General features: G+C 49.5%; 1 long non-coding RNA gene across 1 annotated transcript; it reads right to left on the reverse strand.

Moving 5' to 3' along the window:
- Positions 1-6,301: 6,301 nt before the first annotated feature.
- Positions 6,302-9,235, reverse strand: LOC136560889 (uncharacterized). The gene is made up of 3 exons (XR_010784216.1): positions 9,007-9,235; positions 7,945-7,988; positions 6,302-7,154 (listed from the first exon to the last, which is right to left on the reverse strand). It is a non-coding gene; the product is annotated as an uncharacterized lncRNA (long non-coding RNA).
- Between the last annotated feature and the right edge of the window lie 1,443 nt (positions 9,236-10,678).

Genomic DNA, 10,678 nt, shown 5'->3' on the forward strand with positions numbered 1-10,678 from the left:
AAAGAAAGAAAAGAAAAGGGAAAGCAAAGGAGAAGAAAAAAAATACTGTTTCTGCATAAGCAGGTACAACTGAAATGAATTAATTTCATTTACTGTATTCAATTACAGGAATTATTTAAAGTTCTGCTCATGTTTCTGTGTCTCTTCATCCTGGCTGATGCCATGAGACCATCAAAGAACACAACCAACACATATCACACACATGGTACCTTCTTTACTACCTCTCCCTCACACAGAGAAGGACAATTGTGCTCTGCAGTGTTTTCTTTCAGAGTGATTTTGATTTAGAGGTGTTATTCTTCCTCTTTCTACTCTTCTAATCTGACACTTGATTCAAAAGAGGGGCAAGGTATCCCACTCCTGCTGGAGGAAAAGCCAAAATGTAGCACTCTTGTGCTGAACACAGAATTTTTTGCATGGTGCCACCTTGAGTCATTTTCTTCTTGTCCTTTCAGTAAATACCTTGAAGGAATGAAAACACCAGAGGCTGAACAAAAGGGCTCCAAACTAACACATAACAACCTGCTTTTTAGGAGAGTTGTGTGAGCCCTTGAAAAAATCCAATAGTCTCTTGACTTAATGCTGGAATCCACTAGAGTAGGTTTTTATCTACTTGTGCACGTTCCCTTCAGGAAGGTGAAAATACAAACACAGGCACAGGAACACTCTTAGGCATCATGGATGGAATTGTCAGTCCTGTCCCAGTGCCCCTTGTAGGGGACACAACACACTGGCCCAGCTCAGGCTCTCACTGCTGGCCCAAACCTGCTCAGACCACACCAGGACAGGTTTTATGTTGGGCTGACTCGTTTTCCTCAGCCAATATAAACTATTCCATGAGATCTGGATAATTCAGCAGAAGTGGAGCAGCATTCCAGCAGCTGATCTGAAGCCAGTGCTCCTGACAGGGTTAACCAGAGCCTTCCAAGTCATGAAACCACAGCTCCCAAAACCAAATACTCCTGAGCCTTTACCCCTTGCACTTTGTTGGACTTCCAAGAGGTGAAGAGAATAAATGGCACATCATGGAATTATTAAGGTTGGAAAAGCCCTCCAAGACCATTGAGTCCAACCTGTGCCCCATCCCCACCTTGCCACCCAGCCCTGAGCACTGAGTGCCATGTCCAGGCATCCCTTGGACACCTCCAGGGATGGGGACTCCAAACCTCCTTGGGCAGCCCCTGCCAAGGCCTGAGCACCCTTTCCATGGAGAAATTCCTCCTGACGTCCAGCCTGAGCCTCCCCTGGCCCAGCTTGATGCTGTTTCCCCTTGTCCTGTCCCTGTTCCCTGGGAGCAGAGCCTGACCACCCCCAGGTGTCCCCTCCTGTCAGGAGTTGTGCAGAGCCAGAAGGGCCCCCTTGAGCCTCCTTTTCTCCAGGCTGAGCCCCTTTCCCAGCTCCCTCAGCCTCTCCTGGTGCTCCATTCCCTTCCCCAGCTCTGTTCCCCTCTCTGGACACGCTCCATCCCCTCAATGTCTCTCTTGCACTCAGGGCACGCAGCTGTGCCCACATGACCCCACCAGCCCATCTGAACTAAATTATCTGTGTAAACATTGAGTGCACTGAGCAGCTTCAGCAGATTCCCCAGAGCAGACCCAGCTTGGTCACTCAGCTCTCCCATCAAAGGCCACCAAAGATGCTCCAGGTGGTTCTGGGCACAGCTGAACTCACAGAGCAGCACCTGGCACCACATCCAGACATTTCAGTGATGTTGCCATGGACCAGCACACAGCACATTTTCATTTCAACTCATTGCCTCTAAGCAGGAAGCATTTTTAATTTCCTCCAGCATTAGAGATAATGTTAGCCACTACAAATGAATTAAAAGATGCCTCCCAAAATGCATTTTCAAATGCACCCTGAATAGTAAACACCATTCAAGTAAGATGCAGCCAGGATTGTAATTGGAAGCTGCAGAGAGTGCTCTTTCAGGATTCATAAAAAATGGCATTTTGGTGAAAAGGTTCATGTAATAAAAACCTTCACAAGTAAGGGCCAACTCCTCCAAAACATGCAGCTCCTTCAAACAACACAAAGTATCCCAAAACTCTGCAGGTGAGCTATGTGGATGTGTCACTGCATGGCTCCAGCAGTGCAAAGCAGGAGGAATACAGAAGGAAAGGTTCCTGGAAGGACAGCAAGAACTTTATCAGGTCTGGAATGGCTTTTCCATGAAGAGCAACCCAATGGGTTGGGATGCTGCAGCCTAGAAAAGAGGCAGGTGAGGGGGATTCAAAAATCTTGAGTCACTGAAGGAGCAGGGAAGGATCGCAGAATCCCAGGATCATTGAGGTTGGAAAAGTCCTCCAAGACCATCAGGTCCAAGCTCTGATGGATCCTCACCTTGTCACCCAGCCCAGAGCTCTGAGTGCCACATCCAGGGGCTCCTTGGACACCTCCAGGGATGTGGACTCCAAACCTCCCTCGGCAGCCTCTCCCAATGTTTAGCAACCTTTGCCATGAAATTCCTGCTGGTGTCCAACCTGGCACAGCTCAAGGCCATTTCCTCTTTTCCTGTCACTGTCTGGGAGCAGAGCCTGACCTCACCTTGCCACAACCTCCCTTCAGATACACAATTGCTCCTTGACCACCTGGTCCAGCCCCAGAACAAGGAGCATTAGAGGGAAGCAATCAAAGAGATCCACAGCAAATCAAGGAAGATGGTTATGAGGAAAGGGGGTTGGAAAGTTTACATGTGGCTCAAGGCAGGGCTGGGCAAGTACTTGGAAGTGAAATCCAGCAAGGATTATTAGACAGATGAGTCTTCCCTGACACAGAAAATATCCTAAGCTGAAAGTAATTAGGGCCCAAGAGAGTATTCAAGGAAAGTATCAGAACTGTTTGCCTCCCTCCTGTTCTCCAGGAAAGCAATTATGGTCAGTGCAGAGGGTGGGGTTTTATCAGCTGCCTTTCCTCACTGCAGTGAGCAAGGGAACCTTCCATCATCTCCTGGGGCAGGGCAGAGCTGTGCAGAGAGAGAAGAATGCAGGCAGAACTGTGGTGAGGGGACAAGAAATGGGAAAAGGGGGGCAGAGTGGGACAAACACAAATGTACATGGTTCTACAGGAGCCCTGAGGACCAATCCTGGTCTTACTGACTTCAAGGGAGAGGGAGGAGAGGCTGAGCTGCTGTAATGGGGCTGTTGCAGCTGTGATGGTTTTAAGAGAAAAGAAAAATTTGCAAGGAAAAGCAGCATCTCCAAGAAGAGCAGGTGCTCAGGTGGGGAGAGCAGTCGGCACTTGAGAAATGCAACCGCTGGATCAAACCTGCAGTGGTGCATCCCAAAACTCACCTATTTCCCTCCCACCCAACCACAGCACCCTGAAAGCAATGAAAGGTGCTCCTCTCCCTGCCAGGGGTGGCTCCCTGAGCTCACTAAGACAGATGAGTCCCAAATAAGGATCAATAATTGGGCTGTGAATAAGGCAAGATGGACGAGGGAGGGAATGGGCACTGAAAAGGGCAAGTTTCCAGGCAGGATTAATGATGGAGAGGGAGTTGCACTGGAGCAGAGGACTCAGACTGCTCAGCTCTTTGTGCCTTCAGGAGGGGAAGGGTTTGGAAGGAGCAACATGTCCCAAGGAATCCAGATGGCAGTGAAAGCTCACTGGCACTTCCAGAGTGCTTCTGTCTCGGGGTTTAGATGGCAGCAGGGACAGATCCAGGAACAAGGGAAGGACCTGGAAAGCCATAGGAAAGTCTCACAAAGGCATAAGCTTGTGCTGGTAACAGCTCAAGAAGGGATTGGGAAACAACCCCAAATCTGCTCATCTCAAAGCTCCTCTCTACCTCTCCTACAGCATTCCACTCTTATTTCCTTCAGTTCTCATCTTCCAGGCCACAGCCCTGTGCCCAGCCAGGCTGCTGTCACAATCAAAACCATTCCTCCAGTCTTGTGTCTCCATCAGGATGTGGGGGGAGGCAATAAACACCCCTCTCCAGCAGCAGCTGCACAGCTTGCTCCAGGCACAGGGTGCTCGGAGGAATGTTACCTCGGAGGAAATCATTAAAGAAATCTGGCTAATTTTGTAATTCACACCTGGACTGCAAATGTTAAAGAGCCTGCAATAATCTCTAATGAAATATCACATTGTTTAAAGAGTTCCCAGTGAAATTCGCCCTTAATTGATTTTTTGATCTGTGAAAAAACACCGTGGAGAGAGAGAGAGAAGATATCAGTCAGACTCCTGTTTTATCCCTCCTGCAAGTGTTCTCCTGCCTTTGTTTCCTTTGTCCCCAAGGAATCAACACTAGCCTGAAGAAAGCAGCCTGGAAGACACTACAAAACTAATAAATAACACTCGAGTGGGAATCCTGAACAGCACATCCTCTTAAATCATCCTGAAAAAGGTGAAGCAGTCTCCTAGGACAGCTCAAGAATCACAGAATGTGGATTCGTAGCAAGAACCATCCCAGCCAGACCCCGTGGGCTGGAGCTTCTCCAGCCATCAGGAACCTCCCCAACAGCACCAAGGCTGATGCCTTGTGCAGTGACACAGCTCATCTTGCCCTCAGGATATCACAGGGGAGCTTAATCCAGACATGAATGACACAGAGCAATGGCCAAAAATACTGACAGCAAAAACCTGGCAGAAAATTCCTGACAGCAGCAGCGTCCGGCTCAGGACGTGCCAGGGCAGCTGCTGGAGCCAAGGAAGCAGGTCAGGATTAACTCACAAGATAATGCACTGCAAAGCTCTTCCAAAACCCAGCAGCAAACTGTCATCAAGCAAATGAGCAAACAGTAAAATATAGCTGGGAGAGATGAGAGGAAATGCATCTCTAAACATCACCGGAGACCCAAATAAACTGCTGCACCAGGCGGCTGGAAAACACCAGGCATCAATAAGGCTTTAACTAACATTTACAGCTGCCAGAGCCTGCTGCAAATAACCAGAGCTAAAAGGAAAAAGGGGATAAAATGGAGGAAAGGATGTGCAAGGGTTTTCTTAAGAGCTGCTGGAAGGAACCACATCCCAGGCTGGCCAACTGAACCAGCAGGGGAACACCTTGCATGGCAAGCAAATTGGGATGGGATTGATGGCAGGGTGAAATGTGGGAGGCTGCCAAGGGAACGGGAAAGCTCTGGACATGCTGAACATCTTCAACAATGAAGCCTTTGATAAAATAAAGAGACTCTTAATTAAGGAAGGAAGGAGAGAAGAATCCTCACAACTGCCATGTTCAGATCAGTGCTGCTCAGTAACAGGTTCAAGTGGCTAAACCTGGGATAACCATGGATAACCTGGGAGAGCAGGGGATGCCTTTCCCTCAATTACACAGCATTAATATCAGGCCTATAATATGACCCTGGCACAGGTTTTCCAGAGAAGGGATGGCTGCCCCATCCCTGAAAGTGTCCAAGGCCAGCTAGGACAGGGCTTGGAGCACCCTGGGATAGTGGAAGGTGTCCCTGCCCATGGCAGAGGGTTGGACTGGATGAGTTTTAAGGTTCCTTCCAACCCAAACCATTCCATGATTTTACGATTCTATGGTTCTTGAGGGAATGATCAGATCACTTTTGCTTTTGTAGAGCATCTGTTGGCTTATACTCCCAGCAAGGGTGGTGCTTTTCAGCTCCTGCTGGAGAACTTTCCTCATCATTCCATTCATACATCTCTGTGAGACCCAGTGACACTTCCACCTCAGCCAGATGGGGTTCCAATGGGAGTGGTTCCCCTGTGACCATGAGTTTTATCCTTGACTCAGCTGGGACCAGTCTCTGCAGGAGCGTGCAGGCAGAAGCATCAAGGGAAGCTCTGTGTGGAGTTTTCCATCCTGAGGGCTTTTCTTTCCTGTACCAATCTGAGTCCTGAGGGCTTTTCTTTCCTGTACCAATCTGAGTCCTGAGGGCTTTTCTTTCCTGTACCAGTCCCAGGGACTTTCTTCAGCATCTCTCCCTCAGTTGGCCTTGTCTAGACTATCACACTGAGCATCTGTGGCATTTCATAATCTTCTTAGGAATTGTGACCTTCAGTTCTGTGTTACAGTGACCTGAAAGTTTGTCCAATAAAAACATGAGCTTTATTTTTAAAATACACAAATTCCCCCAGCTCAGCTGTTTCCAGGCAGGTCCAAACCATGCCACATTTTCTCACATCTGCAAAGTGCTGCTGTATGTGAAGTGTATTTCTTCCACCCCACTTCCTTGGGTATAATCATGCACAGTTAATTTTTAAAAATTCAACAACTCAGTAATTTCTCCCCTTGTATATCCCTTCACCTTCTGGGAAAAAAACAGGCAAAGAGCCAGCTCCACACAATGGACATCAGTGACAGCCCTGGAAGGTGACAGGTGCCAGGACAGGCCATCCAGGAAGCCTTCAGCTCTCTCCTCTGGAGCTGGGCACATCTGCAGATCTTCAAAGCATCCTCTGTGTCCAGTGCCTGCCACTCCCCACAGCACAGGAGCTGATGTGAAGGACACAGTGACCTGGGTGAGGTCACAATGCCCAGCGGCCAGGACACACCTGGGAGCCACTCCCATTTCCCAAGCCCCGTTCCATCCCCTCTCCCTGGAGGCTGGAGCCCTTGGTTTGTTGTTTAAGGTACAATTTAGTGCACTCCTTACCTGCTTCCTTTGAATCTAATGATCCACGCTCTCAATTTGATTTGTCTGCCTTGGAAGTCTGCTCCTCACTAATTCCCATTCATCCATCTAGTTTTCCTTGTTCCCTGCAAACTGTCATTTTTCTGACTGCAACATATTCAACTCCATCATCCCAGGCATTTTATTTGTGTGGTTCTGCTCTAATGGCGAGCGTGGCTGTTTCAAATTATGCCTTGCTTTCAGTTTTGCTTGAGTGTAAAAATGTCGTGTAAAAATGAACTACCCTCTGATGAAGGCTTTCAGCCTTCCCATTTGAGGAACAGCAGGCAGCTCTTTGATTCTGGGAGCAATGGGAGAAGGAGCAATCCAGCTTTTGTTTTACGGATTGCTACAATAGATAGCTTCCCTGTAGGAAGTGCAGCACTATATTATGCTTATGTAAAGGGTAATGACTGGGAACTTGGAGAACTCTCCTCTTTGGAAGTGCCTGACGACCAGGAACAGCAGGTGTGGAGGAAGAAGAAAGCTCCAATGCCTTTCTGTCCCGACTTTCTCTTCTTTTATGTTTTGAGACTGAGGTCGGTGTCAGAAGCGAGTCGGCTCCTGCAGGCACATGAAAGTGGAAAGGTGTGAACGTGGCAAGGAAGAAGCCCAAAGGAACAGGGGGAGGCACGGCTAGGGCTGAATCCCAAAGCCTGGCCCTGAGCAGCAGCAATGAAAGGGGCTGTGCTCAGCAATAAGAGGCTCTTTAGCTCACTGTGGGGAAACTGGGCAATTACCCGAGGGGCTGGATAAGGGAGAGAACAAAGAGCTGAAACGCTGCTGGGGAAAGCCTGTGCCGTGTTCCAAGAGCAGCACAGCACAGCACACCAGCAGCAAGCTGAGGAAAACCCCCTGACACCCTCCACAAAGACATTTCTGACCCACGGGAACATCAAATACTAAAGGTGCCCCTCTCAGTTCCTGCAGAGTGAGGCAAAATGCTCCTTCCCGCTGCCAAACAGCACAATGAGGCACCATGGGGAGCAAAGCTGCACAGAGGGACCCTTTGCTTTGCCTGCTCCAGGCACAAAAGATGCCAAAGCCCCAGGAAATGCCACCAAGATGCAGGATCTGCTGAAGTCTGAGCTGAGCAAAGCTGGCTCAGGCAGCAGCTCAGGGAAGGCACTCAAGGATCCTCTGTGAGAGCAAAGACATGGGCTAGCACAGAGGGAGAAACAAAATGCTGCTCCAAGCCAGGCCAGGAGCAGCTCTCTGGCATGAATCAGAAAATACAGCTTGCCTGGTTTGCCCGTGATTGGGAAAGCCTCCCTGCTCTGGTCCAGAGCCTTCAGGTTGAGTCAGACTTTCCATGGTGGTTTTTCCAGTTTTGGGGGTCACATCCATTACCTACCCTGGTGTGTGTCCAGCTCCACGATGTCCAACTCCCTGGGTGGCCTTTGGGAACAACAGAAAAAAACCCCACAATTAAGTAAAAAGCAGCAGGAAATTCCCTGAATAGAGAATTGTATGAAAGAACTGAGGAAGGAGAAAACCCCTGTGTATTCCCCTAAACTCTGTAAGAATTGTTAAAAGCAGCCAAACAAAGGGACAAGAAGCTGCTGGGACAACACAGCAATGCACATTTACTGAGAACATGGATCAGAGAAGCCCAAGGATGTGATTTGCATCCCTTTCCAGGCTGAGTTCTAGGAAACCAGCAGCTCCCAAACAAGCAAGCAGAGGCATGGTGACACATAGCAGCCGTGAGCGTGCTGGACAACAAAGACCTCCCCGATGCTCTGAGAGGAAGGAAACAAAGATGCAGCAAAATGCAGACAAATTAAAAGAACTCCACCAGTCACAACAGCACGAAGACAATGGGAGTTCTAAGCTGTATGCCAAGGGAAAGCACAGACTGAAATACAAGGGGTACAGTCAGCACAGGAGATGCTACACAAGCCTAAAATAAAAGTTCATTCATGGAGCCGTGGTGCAAAAGCTGCAGGAGGTGAATTTACAGCTGATACACACAAGGAATTAGAAGAGAGAGTGACCTGCAGGATCCCCACATTATCTCTGCCAGAGAAAACCTCAAATGGTGTTTAAGGAATGGGATGTCTCCCAAGCCCACTGCAGCCAGCACTGGGTGAGAGGAGAGCAGTACAGCAATATGTGACAGTAGCAATATACACTGGGAATGCACTGCAGGAAAAGGAAACCATTCTGAGAGCAACAAGACATCTCTGATCCAGCAATGTGCCCATCACAGGATGAGGTGCAAGGCAGGGGAGTGCAGCAATGAAATAAAATATTTCCTAGCACCAAGGGAATTCACCCCAGTCAGAGAGTGCACATCCAAACACAGGGGACCCGGGAGACTCTAATTGGAAGAGGAAAAGCAGGCAGCAAAGCCCAGCTCTGGCAGCAGGACACACACAGGACACACTCTGGGGGCAGGGAGCAGCAACCTTACCGTGATCCCGATGCTGGCAGCCGGTGGTGATGGGATGGGAATGCTCCTTGGGATCCAGAGCCACCAGCAGTCCCACAAACAGCACCTCAAGCAGGGAGGATCCCTTAGAGGCTGCTAGGCTGTGGTTTAAGGTCTGGGATACAAGAATTAGGTGCTCTCTGGCTGCTACAAACAGCCAGGAGGGCAGCAGTAGCTGTGAGATGAAGCAGATAAAGGATCACACACAAGTGATTTCCCATCTTCAGCTTCCAACCCCGTCCCACAGAGCGAGAGCAGCACAGCTGTCAGCCACAGATCTGAGAGACTCAGAGATTATTGGGACTTGGAAGGATCTAATAAAACCTCTTCCTAGTCCTGCTGTGCCCCGAGACAAACACAAGTTCCAGCTGCATTAAGACAACACAGCTGCTCTGTAAAACATGCAGCTCTTTCCAAAATGCCACGACGTGGAGGAAGGTAAAATCCAAGCACACAATGGCAGGGAGCAGGGGCCTAAGTCATCCCATATGGAAAACAAACAGCTATACCTGTGGTCACAGTAATCCCAGGAACAGGTCTGGCTTGCTGGTAGCCTGCTTACCAAAACAGATGCAATTTATGTTCAAAGTCAGGAAGGCTTCAAGAAGGAAACCTCAAATCACTACTGGGTGGGTTTTTTTAAAGCCACAGCTTGCAGTCCAAAATATCTCCTGTGCCTCCCACTGAAAGGGAAGTCTCAGAGCTTTGCCATGTGCTGCTGAAAGGAGGGCTGTCTCCAGGGATGCTTCTCCCCCAGAGCATTCTCCCAGCATCAGCTGGGAGTGCTGACCTTCCCCCCAAAATAAACACAGCAAGCTGCCCAAAGATATGAAAAGCATCAAAACAAATGAAACACTTGGCCAACTGCACAGCCAGGCTTGGAGAGCCTCCAGGAGCACCAGGACCACGCTCTCCCCTGCAGGAGCTCTCATCCATCATCCCAGTGCCCTCTGCATGCTGGGAAAGGCACCAGCAGTGCCAGCTCAGCACTGGGGCCACGACACAGAGCAGGCTCTGGATTAGGTCAGGGCATTCCTGGAGGAGCTGGAAAGCTGTAAGTCCATGAGAGATAGTGCAGCAGGGTGCTGACCTTCCTCCTGATCATTCCACCTGCAATATTCCCAAAAGCACCTTTCCTGCAGGTTAATCTGGGCAGGAGTAGGGAGGCCAGAAGTCTGGCAAGTGCCAAACACCTGGAGAAGTGCTGATCAGGAGGAAGAAGGAGACATAAATGAAGCATGTGCCACCATTCAGAGACCTTACAGCAAAGCAGGAAGGAGCCTGGCATGAAGAACAACTTCTCATTAACCTGTCAGGCCCAGCCTCTGGGGGAAGCACCCAGCAGGGCTGTGGGAGGCACCCCAGGCAGCACAGGGCAGCCAAATGTCACTGGGTGAACCCCAAATTTCCAGTTGTGCTCACTCCCTGTGTTTTTGTACCTTTTACCTGGGAGGGGGAGCAGAGCCTGACAGCCAAGCAGCAGCTACCACTGCAGCAAGAGCAGGACCAGGAATTCAAATAGCTCTGAGTTAGCTGCAGGAAAGCTGAAGGAGAAGAACAGGGAAGCCAGGCAGTGTCAGGGGGAGAAACACCTGCTTGGGAAGTGGAAGATACCTTCATTCAGCATCTCCCATTCCTGTGTGACTCCTGAGGG

Source organism: Molothrus aeneus, chromosome 10 (assembly GCF_037042795.1).
Source record: "Molothrus aeneus isolate 106 chromosome 10, BPBGC_Maene_1.0, whole genome shotgun sequence".
In the NCBI taxonomy this organism is placed as follows: Eukaryota; Metazoa; Chordata; class Aves; order Passeriformes; family Icteridae; genus Molothrus; species Molothrus aeneus.